Genomic DNA, 16,875 nt, shown 5'->3' on the forward strand with positions numbered 1-16,875 from the left:
ATTTCAAAGAAAACGGACTTGAGTGGTGTTGCACCAACTTCGAGCAAAAACCGAATCGAGAAAAAGAATTAGAATATAGCTATAAAGCTAAATTCTAATTGACTCCGAAAAATCTGAAAATACCACGTAAAATTTGTTTTGAATGGTGGTTGCACCGATTCAAAACGACCCTGCTTTGATACCAATTGTTGGATCGAAAGCGCTAGAGGGGGGGTGAATAGCGCTCGCGGCTATTTCGTTCGTTTCGGAATTGTAAAAGCAGTCGAGTAAATAAACGCAGCGGAATAAAAACAAACACACAAACACAAGGGATTTACTTCGTTCAGAGCATGTAGCGACTCCTACTCGAAGGCCCGCGATCCTTGATCGCTTTCCGTGGGCAACAACTATAAGCACGAAATTATTACAAGCTAAATACAATTTAAAATAATAATTAAAAATACCAATGACACTTAGGAAATATCAGATTTGGAGCTCCGGGTCGTCGGGAAGTATTCGCAGCACTTCTGGGTCGTCTCGTTGACAGCACGTTAAAGAAAGGTTGCTTAGAGGAAAATTCTGTCAAGTTGCTGGTCGAGTGCTACTTTTATACAGTGCTCAAGGCGCTTTGAAATCCATCCAAGGCGCCTCCAGGAGGGCCGAGTCGCCCGCGTGGATCAAGCCTGAATTGGTCGTGACTTATCCCTTCAAGGCGCCTTCTGTGCTCTCCAAGGTGCCTTCATCCACCAGTCCAAGGCGCCTTGAGCTTCCTTCAAGGCGCCTCCAAGCTTGCTTCATAGCCAGCTCAGCTTTGCATCCGAGGCACCTCCAAGCTCCATGGAGGCGCCTCGGACACTGTTCATCCAAGGCTAAGTTGTGCTCCTTTGATCCTACAAAAAGTGTTAGTCCCAAACACATACCCTGCAAAATAAAGTTAGCACAAAACAACAATATAGATATGATAATAGAATATGATGACAGTCTCCGGACTGTCCGGGTCTGACTTCAGATTTTCGACCGGAAACCCTAGGTCGACCCGACGCCTACTGTTCCCTCTACGGGGAACGCGTCCTCACCTACTACACTCAGGAGATTTACCTGTTGCCAGTTCGATCCTCCAGATCGACTGGACTTTTGCTCGGTGCTCGATGCTTCCGGACTTTCTGCTGGACTTCTGCCTTCTCGGCTGGTCTAGTCTTTCACCTGGTTCGCGACATCAGGACTTTCCACCTAGGGTTACCCCCCCCCCCCCCGGACTTTTGGCTGAAGCACTCGACCCACCAAGACTTTCCCCATAGAGTTACCACCCCCTATGACCTAGGGTTACCACCCCCTAGGGTTTTCACTTGCCTAACCACAGCTAGGACTTCTCCTGAAACACTTAAACAGACTTGTTAGATCACAACCTAATATTAACTTTGAATCTTTTGCCATTATCAAAACTCAGGTTTGATCGTCGGATGCTTCCCGCATCAACACGTGGTACTCTGCCTATTGGTTCTTTAGTTAATCTGGTTGCCAAGACAAGAGAGTTGCCCCCACCTGCCATTCAATGGTAGTCATGTTTCTTTCCTCTTAGGAGTCGAGGGAACCACTGAGAATAAGCAGGAAAAGGTGCTAACCTTAAGGGCCTTCTATTGATCCAAGACCATCGATGGCTGCCCAGACACCTACTCATCCCGTTGAGACAGGGTCCGTACTAGCCGAGATGAGCTCCCCCTGTCAGGCCTAGATCTCAACTGATAGAGACCAATTCTATTGTTCACTAGGCGGATCTGAGTTCATCCCAATTCTCCTTCATTCTGGTCTCCCCGACACCCTCTCAAGGTGACCTTCCCTATAGCTCTAGTGGTCGTTTAGAGGCGCCCTCATTATATTGAAGGGTAAGTGGAGGCTCACATTCTAGACTAAGCAAACCCCTCTTATAGGACATGGTCACTATTAGGCTGACCAACCAAATGGCACGGCTCTGGTACAATACTGAAGAGGTTGCAAGTGGAAATTTTTCGATATTTTGATGAAGTTAGTTGCCCTAAACTCAACCGTGGTAAGGACTCTTAAGTTTTCTCTTTGTAGAGGTTCAATTTTGATCCTTAGCTGCTATGACTAAATCTTGATTGATGCCGCAGATGTGGACTAAAGCCATGGAGCTGGCTGCCTGCCTGCCCAAATTTCTATAGTCTAATCGATCGTTGTAGGCTCGGGTACATGACCTTAAAGCCCAACAAATCCCTCCAAGTCGAGGATCAGCGTTGGCGGAGACAAAGGCAAAGCGACAAAGGGCTCAGCTCATAGCCCAAGCAGTGGAACTACGTCTAATATAGCAGGAACTGGACGTGGTGAAGGCAAAAGCGAGTCCCTCAATGAGCAAGTGGGGGAGCTCAAAGCCTTATGAAAAAGTATAAGTCGCGATCTTCTTCAGAGAAGAAACGACGGAGGAAGTGTTGGGTTTTTCGGGCCGCGAAAACCGCTTTTTCCCGTCGCGGAAACCCCGAAACTCCCTAGCCAACGGATCCGTGCAAAGAAAATTTTTCAAAAAAACTACGAGTACGAGTTTACCTAGATCTACACTTAGATCTACATGGAGAAAATCTTATACCTTCGATGCGTGCCCTTCGCGAGTCTCGCTTGTCCAAGGAGATGTCGGATCTCTAGTTGTCAAAGTAGACAACTCTCTAGAAGTATCCACGCGAACAAGATGTGTTCTCTAACACACAAGGATGGAGAAGAGAACACCACAAGTGTGCTAGCACTTCTTGATGCTCTCGGATGGGATTGGAAGAAGAAGAAAGGAAAAGAAGAGAACACACTCCTCTAAAATCTCTATGTGACTTTCACTAACCTTTCTTCTTGGATTAGATTCACTCTCCTTTCTTCTCCCTTGCTTGAAACCCACGACCAAGAGAAGAGAAGGATCAAGAAGAGAGCTTAGGAGGAGGAAGATGACTTGAATGAGAGTTACTCACCAAAAGAAAACTTCTCTCTTTCCATCAAGTGGTGTAACCCCCTTCACATTAATCACAATTAATGTGGAGGCCATTAAAGAGAATAGTTGTAACCTCCATGAGGTGGCACATGTGATGATGTGGCACATCATCATTAGTTCTCCTGATGCCAAGTCACAAATGATGTGGCATAAAGTCAAGTCAAACTTGACTCTTCCTCTTCCCCTCAAGTCAAGTCAAACTTGACTTAATCTCTTTCATGGTTGATCTAATCTAACCATTTAATATAATGAATCTAATTCATTTAATTAAATTGATTCAATGAGTCATAATCTAAATTAGACTCATTGAACACATGAATCAACTTGAGTCCAACTCAATTAGCCCAATTAGGATTACTCTTAATCCAATTTGATTCATCACATGAATCTAATCCTCTTGGTTCATCATATGAACCTAATCTCCATCCACTTGTTCTTTGTGTGTGACCCAATAGGTTCTTGTAACGTTGGCAATGCCCCTAAACTCATTTAGAAGCATAAGTAATGAGCGGTATCTAGCAATACATCATTACTACCCAAGTTACAAGAATGTTGAGATCAACATCACCTTGTGACTACTAATTGTGACTCCTCACAATATATGACAAGTGTCCTTCTATCCTAGACATCCAGATTGATCAATGTGAGGCATAGACCGTGTCATCCTCTGACCAATCTAAATCTTGAACTCCAAGTAGACTCACTCAATCAAATGAGCTCAATATCTCATATTGACTCATTTGGGCATGGCCATGCACTTCGTGGTCTCACTCTATCAAGAATATCGATGTCACTCCCGTAATATAGGAGGGATAGATCCCATCTACATCACTCACATCCCTCTGCATAATTTGTTACATACCCAGTAATCGCCTTTATAGTCCACCCAATTACGGGTGACGTTTGACGAAACTAAAGTACATAACTCCTTATGTAGGGATCCATGGTGACTTCAGGTCTAAGGACTAGTAGTCATACTAATAGCCACATGAGAAAGTATATGACACTCATATAACGATCCATGATACTTTTTCATGTCGGGTCATTTAGTATACATTCTCCAATGCATACCCATGTGTCAACTTGATATCTCTATATCCATGACTTGTGAGATCAAGTCATCGAGTTGACCTACATGCTAGTCTTATTACATTAACATTGCCCCTGAATGTTAATACTCGACTAGGAATGATTAAGAGTAGTGTTCCCTATATCATCTCACTATCGGTTCAACTAACCGATTGATATAGGTGAGAACCTTCTACTCAAGGACGCTATTATACTTAGTTGATTTGGCACCAATACAAGTAAGTATAATAACCAAAACAAATGCCTTTATTTATATAAGAATATGATACAACAAGTCCATAATACAATCATCAAATGATTGGCTCTAGGGCTCTAACTAACAGGAAGGTCGCGGTCGAATTAGAGAAGATAAAGGTCGAGTCAACACGATGAGTAGAACTAGAGGAGGTCAGTGGACTGAAATAGAGGTCATTCAAGCTGACCTAATAGCCCAGAAGGGCCAACTGACGAGCAAGGATGTTAACTCGAAGGCTATCTAGTTGGGGAAGCGGAGTGCTTGATTGCCAATTAAGAAGGAGAAGTTCCTGCAGTCGGAGGAATTCTATGATATGTTAGGCAATCACACCATCAAGATGATCCAGTATAGGGTTAATGGAGTCGTCCAATAGCTTACCGAGGTTGGGCATTTGCTCGTTGACTTATCCAAGAACGCTATAAGCCTGCGAAAGGTCTGTGGCAATGTCCCCAAGGAGGATGTTGATTAACGTAGTTTGATTGTATTTTGCTTCTTGTAACCCTGCGACAGCATACTTAGCCAAATTTTGAAATGGAATGGAAGTTTTTACCATTGTAGTTTTTGTTTGAGCCATTTTGAGGATCGTGTGTCGAGTTGCGAGGGTCAGAAAGCTCCAAGTTTATGAGAATACTTGATTTATATCACCATTGTCTATCAATGTCTTCGATTTCATGGGAACACGTAGGGACTTCGTGGGAACATGCATAGACACGAGGAACCCGAATGATCTTCAGTTTCATGGGAGCATGCATAGATTTTGCGAGGACACGCATAAACTTAGGGAACTTGAGTGATCTTTGATTTTGTGGGAACAAGCATAGACTCAGAGAATTCGAATGGTCTTCGATTTTGTGAGAACACGCAAAGACTCAGAGAACCCAAGTGATCTTTGATTTTGTAGGAACACACATATATAGGATCAGTACCCATGTGAGAGAAGGGGTGAATTATGTATATTTTAAAAATGATTATCTTTTTAACATACGAGTGTGTAGTAGAAAAAATAAAAATAATTGAGTAAAGAAAAATAGAATTTAAACACAAGGAGTTACTTGGTTGAGAGCCTTAGGCGACTCCTACTCTAACACTCATAATCACTTGGATTGTATCAATAAACAATCTACTATAAACCTCTTCCAGAACTGTCAGAAGAGGGAATCGAATACAAATATGAAAAATGAGAAAGTGTAACAGCCTACACTTTCCTTTTGTAAGTATGAAAGATGTACAAGAATATTAAATCATTATTGACACTTTAGAAATACAGAATCTGACTGGGCTCGTGTGTCAGTCTGCCGGTAGTGGTCAGATGTCTCGAAGCACTAGTGTAGTAGTAGAGCATAGTTGAAGCAACAGAAGAGTTGTTGAAGCTCATAATTGAGTTGTGTGTGAACTACTGGTCAAAAAGCTCTTTTAAAGAGTGTTGAAGACGCCTCCAAGCTCATCCGAAGTGCCTCCAATATCAAAGATGATCCCCAAACTCTAGGAATCAAACACCTCCACTGGCATTGCTTTCTATCTAAGCGAGGGCGCCTTTAAGTTCTCTAAGGCGCCTCCAACTCCTCTAGGGCACCTTCACACCATGAAGTTTTATCTGCCAATCTTATCTCCTTCAAGGCGCCTTTGACTGGTCCAGGGCACCTCCAAGCGCCAATCCGAGGCACCTTCGAGCACCCTTGAGGCACTGTTGACACTGTTCATTCGAGGCTAATTTTTGCTAATTTAACCCTGCAAAATGCGTTAGTCTAAAAATAAAGTGTAACCTGCAAAATAAGGTTAGGACAATATAGAAAAGTATTATTAATTAGATCATGTCTATCCAAGATCAAGATTTAATCATGGTCTTAGTTTAGGTATCGAAAATTGACTTAAACTAGACTAGAACCTAAAAGTCCCTAATTAGAACTCGTCCTCACTAGAACACTCTCCTCTAGTGACTTATCTTCCTTACCACATAGAAGTGCTTGATTTTCCTTTGACCCACTAGGTCTTCTCGTCAGTTGTTAGGCCCGCATACCCAACTGGAATTCGGTCAGTTGTTAGGTCTCGCGGACCCAGCCAGACATTCCACGAGATATCGGGTCACTCCTTGACCTATCTAGACTTCCTACTAGCTATTAGATCCAATAGACCTAACTAGATTTCAGTCTAGTGTCGGTCCTTCAGACCCATCAAGTCTTGCACACTTGGTAACAAGGTTAAATAATACCACAGCTAACTTTAATCTATTTGTTATTCATTAAAATTTATATTTGACCATTGGTGCTAACTGCACCAATAGCATAGACTCGGGGAACCCGAGTGCTCTTTGATTTTGTGGGAACAAGAATAGACTCGGAGAATCCAAATGGTCTTCAATTTTGTAGGAGTATGAATAGACTCGGGGAACCCGAGTGATCTTCGATTTCATGAGAACACGCATAGATTTCATGGGAACATATATAAAATTGGGGAACTCAAGCGATCTTTGATTTCATAGGAACATGCATAGACTTGGAGAATCCAAGTGGTCTTCGATTTTGTGGGAACATGCATAGACTTGAAGAATCCAAGTGGTCTTTAATTTTGTGGGAGCAAGCATAGATTTTGTTGGAACACGCATAGACTCAAGGAACCCAAGTGATCTTCAATTTTGAGGGAACATGCATAGACTCAAAGAATCTGAGTGGCTTATGGTTTCATAGAAGAACACATAGATTTCGTGGGAACACATATAAACTCAGAGAACCAAAGTGATTTGGAAAGCGAAGGTAGTCTTTACTGTTGAATGAGAATATATGTTTAAAGTAAATGAGTATTTAAAATAAAAATAACATATACACGATGTTTCTAAGAGCGATAAGGCCTCAGATGCATAGTCTATCAAGATTGGTCGAGCTCTTTGTTATCCGAGTCCTCTAGATAGTATGCTCTAGACCTCAGTTTATGGGTGACCTAGTAGAGTCTTTCCCATTGAGGTTCTAGCTTCCCCATATCATCCACAAGCTTGACTTTCTTCCAGATAAAATACCTGACTTAAAAGGTACGAGGAATGATTCTCTTATTATATGTCTGGCACATCCACTGTCGACAGGTGGTGAGTCGCATTGCTGCTTTTTTCCAAGTTTCAATGATCAAGTTGAACTTGAGAAACTGTTTGTCAGGATTACAAGAATCATATATTTGTACCCCTGCAGACTCCATGTCGATCTCCATGGGAACAAGAGCTTATCTTCGATAGACCAAATGGAAAGGGGCCATCCTCATAGTTTCCCAAGGGGTGATTTTGTAAGCCCATAAAATGTTCGATAGCTCTTCTACCAAGTTGCCACCAACATGATCGAGTTTGATGTTAAGGCCTCAAATGATCTCATGATTAGTCACTTCTTCTTTCCCATTACTCTAAGGTTATGCCACCAAGGTGAAAGCCTAATGAATGTCAAAATCTTTGCACCACTCCCTAAGCTAGTGTCCATTGAAGTTGTAGATCTCGTTAAGGCTGGCCAAAGGGGGGTGAATAGCCCTGCAAGTTAGAATTGAAACTTTTTTTGCTATCGTTCCTAGCAAAGACAATCACACATTAGTTAATCAAAATAAACATAAATAAAAGTCAAAGAAGACTCTGAGTTTACTTGGTTTGCAGCCAGGAAGATAGTTAATCCAAAGCAATTAAAGCTCCAGTAGAAAGATCTCTTTTGTTGAAGGCAGAGAAGCCTCTTAAAGCAATGAGAGTATAGAAGTTAGAAACTAGAAAGATTACAAAGTGTATTATGTTAACTAGTGTTGTCTTGAACTATGATGATCAGGGTTCTATTTATAAGCTTCATTTTTGAGTTTAGCCATTGGCTAACGTAGCAGCATCGGGTGCCTCCACCATGGTGCCTTATCTGCTTCACAACGGCTCAAAACGGCTTCATGATAGAATTTTCTTGGTATTCGAGCGCCTAGATGTGATCCGGGCACTTGGAGTTTTGTTGATGTGGACTTCAAAAATAATCCTCACAAGCACGTGTCGACGGGGCACCTTTGCTAGCCCAAGTTGGTCCGGGCACCTAGAATCCGAGCGCCTGGACAAAGTCAAGGTGTCTAGACAAGTCAACTTCGTTTGACTTACCCATCTGGTCCTGTCACATGGGTGACAAACCTCAACGTTGCCTTATAAGTCGAGATGGACGATCCCGACTCTGAAGCGTTGATCGATGAAACTAAAGCAGCACTATTGGTAATGAAATTAAATAAATTTATTAAAACTAATAGATTTAGATCGCATTCGAGGAAACATCAACACAATAAAAGGATGGTCCGATGCTACAACTCCAATGAGGAAGGTTGCATCAAGGATGACTGCCCAAAACTAAAGAAAATGGACAAGGAGAAGTCTCAAACGTCGACGTCCTCGAAGCGCAAGAGTCTGAAGGCTACATAGGATGAATCATCATCCTTGAAATCAGAAGTCGAAGTCTTCTCGGGATTAGCACTGATGGCCAACCATCAAATAGAAGAAGATGAAACCAGCTCAGAGATGAGCATAGATGAATGGGGAGGATCGTCAGAAGAAGAAAGCTACGATGAAGGGGAAGCATCAGAAATAGAGGTAAGTAAGGTACGTGCTCTAACCCCTAAGCAGTATTTTCATTTTATAAAAGTTCTTACTAAAGACTTAGTAAAATCAGAAAAAGAAATTGCTAATTTAAAATTACTATTAGATAATTTAAAATCAGAAAATGGTAAATTAAAAATTGAAATTGAAAATTTGAGAAATAATGCATGCTTAAATAAATTTCCAAAATCAAAAATTAGAATTTATGTAAAATTAATATTAGTATATTAGAAAACATCAGGGGCAACTTAGAAAAGTTCCCAAAAGTTATGTACCCCCTAAGTTCTTGATTAATCCAGTAGGAATGAACCTATACTGGGTTCTAAAATCCTTTTTAGATTAATTCCTTTTAAAAATTAGTGCTTTCGGTGAGAAAAATTAAACAATTAATTTCTTTTGAGACTTTGTCTAAGGAAGTGGTTATTGCTCCAATAACCAAGAAGGTTCAGTGCCTCGCCATGACCTGGAAGCTAAAATATTGAAATAAAATATTTAATTAGCTTTCTGGTAAAAGCATTAAAATTAAAATTAAATAATGCTTTAAAAATATATTTTTTAATGTTTCAAAAATATTTTCATACTTAGAATTTTTTCCAAAGGTAAAATTTTTCTCTGAAATTAGAAAATTTTTTCAAAAAATTCTTAAAGATTATTTTTTGTTTGAGTTAAAAATATATTTTTGCAAAAACTTAAACTTGAACTTAAGTTGAAATAATTTATTTTAAAACTTGAACTTTTACTTAGAAAATTATTGCCCCATTTTTTTTTATGTGATCAAAGGGGGATAGTTAGTGCAAGTTTAAGGGTTAAGGGGGAGTTAAAAAAAAATTAAACTATTTTTCTAAACTTTGATAGATAAATTCATTCTATACTTAGTATTGCAATTTATTTTTAATTGCAAACTTTATGCTTGAAATGTTAGTTTAGTAATTTTTTTAAATTACTTGTTTGGTTGACCCTAACTTGAACTTGGGTTGATGCACATCAAAAAGGGAGAGATTGTTGAACCCCGTGGTTGTTTTGATGTGATCAACCAAGTTAGGTTGGGCCCTGTTTGTTATCTGATCCCTGTGTCTAAGTGTGTAGGAGCTTAGGAGCGCAGGAAGTCGAGCGGAAGACGCAGCTAGCAAGAAGGACGGCACGGGAAGGGAGCCAACAGGCTCGGTGCATCCAAAGGTAGAAAGAGCTGCGGAAGAGTACTCCGGTGGACGAGAAGAACGTGTGCGATATTCAAGGGATGAGAAGCTAGGACGGAAGGCTGCTCGAGGAGAAGGCCAGAAATTAGGTTTGGGTGAGCCCTATTTTGGTTGGTCGCAATCACCCTAGCAATCGGAGCCTCAGAAGAAGAAAAGAAGTCAAAAGGAGTTGGAAAAGCTAGCCGGAGGCGCCTTCAACGAAGTGCTGAAGGCGCCTGCATTGCCTGCAGACTTGGAGGCGCCTTCATTGCCTTGAAGGCACCCTCAACCTTGTCCAGGGTGCCTTCAAGGCCATTGAAGGTGCCTTCAAGGCCATTGAAGGTGCCTTCGACCCAGTCTCGATGACTGTTGCGAGTTCGGATAAAGTTTTATCCATTGACTCGGTTGGAGGCGCCCTCAACCTCGTTGGAGGTGCCCTCAAGGCTCGAGATAGGTTTTCTAGGAGCTATATAAAGGCCCCTAGAGCTAGGAAATTAATGAATCAACTTTGTATTAAGTTCCTAACAACTTCTGACCATTCTTAGTGTGTAAAAAAAGGCTTCTCCACCTACAGTGAATGAGACATTCTAGTGGAGCTGTTTGACTACCTTGGCTTAACAACCCCCTGGGTTGTAACCAAGTTAAATTTCCTGTCTCTCTTTTGTTACTGCTATTTTATATTTTATTGTTGCTATTATTTTTTGAGTTGAAAAGTCTTGAGGAAGGTATTCTTTATTTACAGGCAATTCACCCCTCCCCTCTTGCCGGCCCTATTGCACCAACAAACACAAATGCTAACACAAATCAATTTACTTGGTTTGGAGCCTTCGTCGACTTCTACTCCAAGGCCTGCACTCGTCGAGTGCTTTCGTTGGGCAATCACCAATAGTTCGTAAAATCATATTACAAATGTAAGTACACCTTTTAGAGAGAAAATACCGACAACAATATAAAAAAAAACTTGAGTCGTTGGTTATCAGAGAAGATTCGCAGATCGCAGAAGCACAATGCAGTAGAGCAGTCATTGGAAGATGTTGTTGTATTTTGCTCCAGGGTGAGACCTTCTTATATAGAATGCTCCGGGCACTCGGATCCCTTCTAGGCGCCCGGACAGTGATGTAGGTCGGCCAATCATCGCGCTCCTCATTGCGACAAGATAAGTCTTTTGCCTTCCGGGCGCCCGGACCACCTTTCTCCAGAAAGTCCTTCTCCTGCAAGAAAGAGTTAGTCTGAGGTAAAATAACATCTAAACTACCCCATAAAATAGAAGTTAGCACAATTATAGTAAAAGAGTAGTAATTATATTCCATCTCACCAAAACCAGAATCTAGTCATGATCTCAACTTAGATTCCCGAAATGGTTCTAAGTTGAATCAACACCTACTATTCCCTCTAACGGGGAACACGTCCTCACCAAGTCACTCCCCTCTAGTGACTTACCTTAATTTACCTGCCAGACGTCCGGTCAGCCTGTTGATCCGTCTGAACTTCGTGTTAGCTATCAGGTCAGCCCGTCAACTTAGCTGGACTTCATGCCAGACATCCGGTCAACCCGTCGACCAGTTTGGATTTCATGTCAGCTAGCAGGTTAGCCTGTCGACCTAGTTTGACTTCGTGTCAGCTATCTGGTCATCCCGTCGACCTAGCTAGGCTTCGTGCCAACTATCCGGTCGGCCCGTCGACCTAGCTAGGCTTCTCCTGCACACTTCATGAAAGTGTTAGATCACATTGAAACTAACTTAACCTTATTTTGTCATTTATCAAAACCTGAGTTAAACCGTCAATGCTAAATGCACCAACAAGTTAAAGCTTAGTTGTCCAAAATATTTTCTATAAAATACATGGGAGAAATAACTTACATCCTCGAGATGAAAATCTATAGAGATAGATCGAAAAGGTTGCTGAGTCTTTTACATTCAACATATATAGACAGGGTGCTAAAACGGTTTAGCATGTCTGAATCCAAGAAAGGTTTCATACCTATGAGGCATGTAATTCATCTTTTGAAGTATATGTGCCCACGCACAGAAGATGAGAGGATTTGCATTAATAAGATATCTTATGCGTCTGCAATAGGATCTATCATGTATGCTATGTTATGTACTAGGCCCGATGTATTGTATGCTCTGAGTGTTATGAGCAGATACCAATCAGATCCAAGACTGGATCATTAGGCGGCTGTCAAGATGATCCTTAAGTATTTAAGAAGAACTAAGGATATGTTCTTAGTTTATGGAGATGGTGATATGATCATACGCGAATATAGGGATGTCAATTTCCAAACGAACAAGGATGATTCCAAGTCCCAATTTGAATTTGTATTCATATTAAAGGGAGATCATTAATAGAAAATAAATACAACTCGAGAAAATTCCCACTGAAAGGAACCTAGTGGATCCTTTGTCAAAGACTCTACCACAAAGCAGGTTTGAGAGTCACGTTCATGCTTACAGTTTAGGACAGTGTGGCGATTGACATTAGGTCAAGTGGGAGTGCTAGATTTTGAGAGATATCCTAAGGCAATCACCTTATGATTTTTAATAAATATAGATTCACTATTTGAGCACATATTATATGTTTAATTGTCTTAAACTCATTTACTGAATATCCGCAATACAATTCTTAGTATGAGAGAAATTGTGATTGGATCACAACTAATAATTATCTCTACATGTGCAATTATGAACGTATTAGAATTTTCCTAGTCATCAAATTGATACATTTGGACATCATCAATTCTGTAAGACTAGTACAGGTTATACTCCTTAGTTCATCAAGCAGTTATTTTCTTTTTGGATAGAGACATTAGGATGTCGAGAATTAAACATGGATATTAGTTATGGTAACTAGTTCATTGGAGTGACTCGCTGTAAGAATTTATATGGTTATCTATATATATGGATATATTTGTGAACCTCTTTTCTGCAGCTCAAGTGCAAGTTTCCTTCAACTTGAGGTATACAAGTTATCTTGGTCATGGAGACTTATACTTTGGCATCTTAAGCAAGCACCTCATTGAGGTGTAGACTTGAGATGATTGGGTATAAATCAAAATACCTGAAGATGTTTGAATAGCCCATAGAGTATTAACCACTCCTTACAAGGAGACATATACCCTATGGCCACTCGTTCGAATTATTACTTAAAGTGGCCAAAGCATCACATGTTAAGAGTGCGAGACTCTTAGACACATGTACGAGTAATTTGAATCAGTAGAATGAGGAAGTATTATTTGGGCTAGGTGTGACATAGTCAGTCTAGTAGGGGCAGACATATAGACCATGTCCTAAACCAAGTGGGTATAAAACAAGTGAAAGAAACAAGGCACGACTCACTGTAGTTGCTGAAGGGTTTCGAATTAGTTCTAAGATCAACTATGATTTTTCGACTAATTAGGGATCATGATGTACTACTAGGTGTCATCATGATCGTTTTATAATTAAGTAGTTAATTATGGACGGCCAAGATAAACTAGAAACCTATTGGGTCACATGCACTAATGAGTATCTAAAAGATGTAAAACAAGTTAAAGAATAAGATTCTTAGATCAAAAGATAAATGTTTGGTTGGACCATATATAAGATAAATATGAAAATATTTATCATAATGGAAGCACGGATTGGCTACCTCTCTTATGGTAAAGTTAAACCATTTTTTAGTTTAATCATGAATTAGTCATGAACCAACTTGGTTTAGTTATGAATCAAACCAAGGGGTTAATGGGCTAATTTTTGGTTAAGAGATAATGGGTTGGATTTGGATTTTCTAATCCAACTCATTAAAGAGGATTATATATAGATGTAATTGGGAGAGAATTAGATACAAGTTTCATTATTTGATTGATTAACTTTTGGAAACTCAATCCTCCTCTCCCTCTCCTCTCTCTCCTACCACCAATAAGAGGGTGCTCCCTCTTGTTGTCGTGACCACCACAAGGGAGAAAAACTCTCCCTTGTGTGCTCCTCTTCTTCTTCCTCTTGATCCCTCTTCTTCACACATGGCTAGTAACTTTCGAAGAAGAGGCTTGTACTCAAGGAGTTGTCTTGAGGAGCTCGGCGTGGATACGAATAGAGGTAAGGTTCAACAATGTCGCTACGGTTGATGCCCTTCTCATTACAAGTCATCCGTAAGATATACTTAACGTAAATTTACTTCTTGTAAACTTTTAATTATGCAATCATGTTTGGCATGTTGTATCCTTGTATGCGTGTGGTTTATGTGTATGTTTACGAAGGCACCCACATCAGGCATATCCCAACAAACCCAACTCTAGCCTTCTCCTCGAGCAGATTTCCTCCCTGACTTCTCGTCCCTCGGAAGCACCACACACATCTTTCTCATCCACCAATGTACTTTTCTGTAGTTTCTCGTCTCTCAAATGCATTGAGCACCAAGCACATCGACTTGCTTCCTGTGTTATCCTTCTTGTACGCTGTGTCTTCAGCTCGACTTCTTGTGTTCTTATATCCCTGCACACTTAGACACAAGATATCAAATAATGAAGAGTCTAACTTTACTTGGTTGATCATATAAAAATCAATCTGGGGTATTTACAATCTTTTCTTTTTTTTAATGTGCATCAACCCAAGTTAAATTAGGGTAAAACAAACAATAAAATAAGTAATTATGCAATTAAATACAATAAATTAGAAATTATAACAAGTAAAGAATAAAATCTTAAAATCTATACCTCCCCCTAAATTTAATCTCTAATTCTCTCCCGTTGATCATAGCAAAAAAAAAATAGGGAAAATAGGGAAAAAATAGTTAGAAAAATAGTAAAACTTTTCCTATGGGTGTACGATAGAATTATTAGTTAAATTCCTTTTTATGAAAATTAAATTCAAAAAGAAATAATTTTTACTCAATTAATCAAAAATTTTGAAAACAAAATAATTTAAAAATTCGGTTCTCATTCTTACATCCGGATAGTTAGTTGATTTCTGAGAGAGTCCCGTCTTGCTAGCTTAGCCTCCGATGTCCAATCATGCAACTCTAGGAATTTCTCCCAGAGTTCCTTGGTGGTGTTAGGTTCAGTGAGGCCGGTAAGAGAGGGTGAATTGCCTGCACAAAAGTAACAAACAAACCTTTCTCGATCTTTTGAAATAATAATATACTTGTATAAATAGAATTAATAAACCAAAAAAAAGAGGCTACCAATTTTTTACTTGGTTATAACCGGGAAGGTTGTTAATCCAAGACTCTGAAGCACTGCTCAAATTCTCCTTTCGTCGTAGGTGAAGAAGCCTCTTACAAGCGTTGAAAGTACATAAAGTAGTAGAACACTTAAAAAAACTTGTATACATGTTATTCTAGACTACTGGGATCAGGGTTATATTTATAACCCTGTTCGGGGTGCCTGGAAGGGTTCCAGGCGCTAGAGGGGGATAAGATTTTATCCTCGTCATGATAGCTCGTGCCACGTAGAGTTTGGATAAGTTTTCAACTCCGGGCGCCCAGAGGGGTTCCGGATGCCCAAACTAGGTCCGGGCGCCCAGAACCAAAAAATCAGCCTCTGTTGACTTTTTGGTCCGGGTCTTCTGGTCCAGTTCTGCTCACTTAGGTCCAGGTCTTTCGCTCCTACTCCACTTACTTGGGTGATCTAGACCATCTGGAATAGGGCTCATCCGAATCTAACTTCCGACTTTCGAGCAATCTTCCGCTTTGGCTTCTCATCCCTCAGAAACACTACACGCCTCCTTCTCGTCGCCCGCGTACTCTTCCGTAGTACCTCATCCCTCAAATGCACCGAGCCTGTCAGCTCTCTTCCGTGTCGTCCTTCTCATTAGCTGCGTCTTTCGCTCGACTTCATGTGCTTCTAAGTTCCTGCACACTTAGACACAGGGGTTAAATACCAACAGGACATAACCTGACTTAGTTGATCACATCAAAACTACCTTGGAGTACTAACAATCTCCTCCTTTTTGATGAAAGCAAACCAAAGTTAAGTTAGGGTAAACCTCAAAAATAACAGTTATAATTTTTACAAAAAAAAAATTACAAATAGAAAAAAATTAAAATATGTACTGACTACCCCCCCTAGACTTAATCTTTACTATTCCCCCTTTTGATCACATTAAAAATATGGTACTTTTAAAAATGACTTTGGAAAAGGTAAATATAGAGTCTAAGGGGAAAAAATGAAAGGTTAAACTTCAAAAACTCTGGTTTTATTAACAAATTTAAAAAAAAATACTTTAAATGTTAAAAAGATTTAACAAGGGTAAAAATTTGAATTTTAGGAAAAAAAATCATACAAAACAAACTTGTATTTTGATAACTAATTCATAGAAAATTTTCTAACAGAAATTTTGATAAGCAATTTAAAGCAATAGTTAAATGCTTCATAGTAAGTCAATTAAATATTCAATTCAGTAATTGACTTCCAGGCTGTGGCGAGGCACTAGGTCTTCTTGGTTATTAGAGCATCAATCACTTTTAGACAAAGTCTCTTAAAGAATTTAAATATTTAATTTTCTTTTTGAAAGTCCTAGGTCAACAGGTCATGCATCAAAAGATAATTTTAATTTAAACATGATTTCGAAACCCAAAACAGATTCCTTCCTACCGGATTTATCAAAAACTTTCTATGAACATACTTCTGTGATATTTTTCTAATTTGGCTCTTATGATATTTAAGATATCAATTTAGGTTTCTATAATTTTTCCATGTATTTTGATTATCATATGCAAAGCTTCTTGATTTTTTAATTTGGTCCTTCAATTTTTCATTTTTCATCTTTTAATTTATTATACATTTCTAGGGGCATGTTTTTGCTAGGATTGCTCTTAATTCCAAAACTTCCTTTTTTAAATTAATATTTTTCATTTT

The sequence above is a fragment of the Zingiber officinale genome, chromosome 4A (assembly GCF_018446385.1).
Source record: "Zingiber officinale cultivar Zhangliang chromosome 4A, Zo_v1.1, whole genome shotgun sequence".
Classification (NCBI taxonomy): Eukaryota; Viridiplantae; Streptophyta; class Magnoliopsida; order Zingiberales; family Zingiberaceae; genus Zingiber; species Zingiber officinale.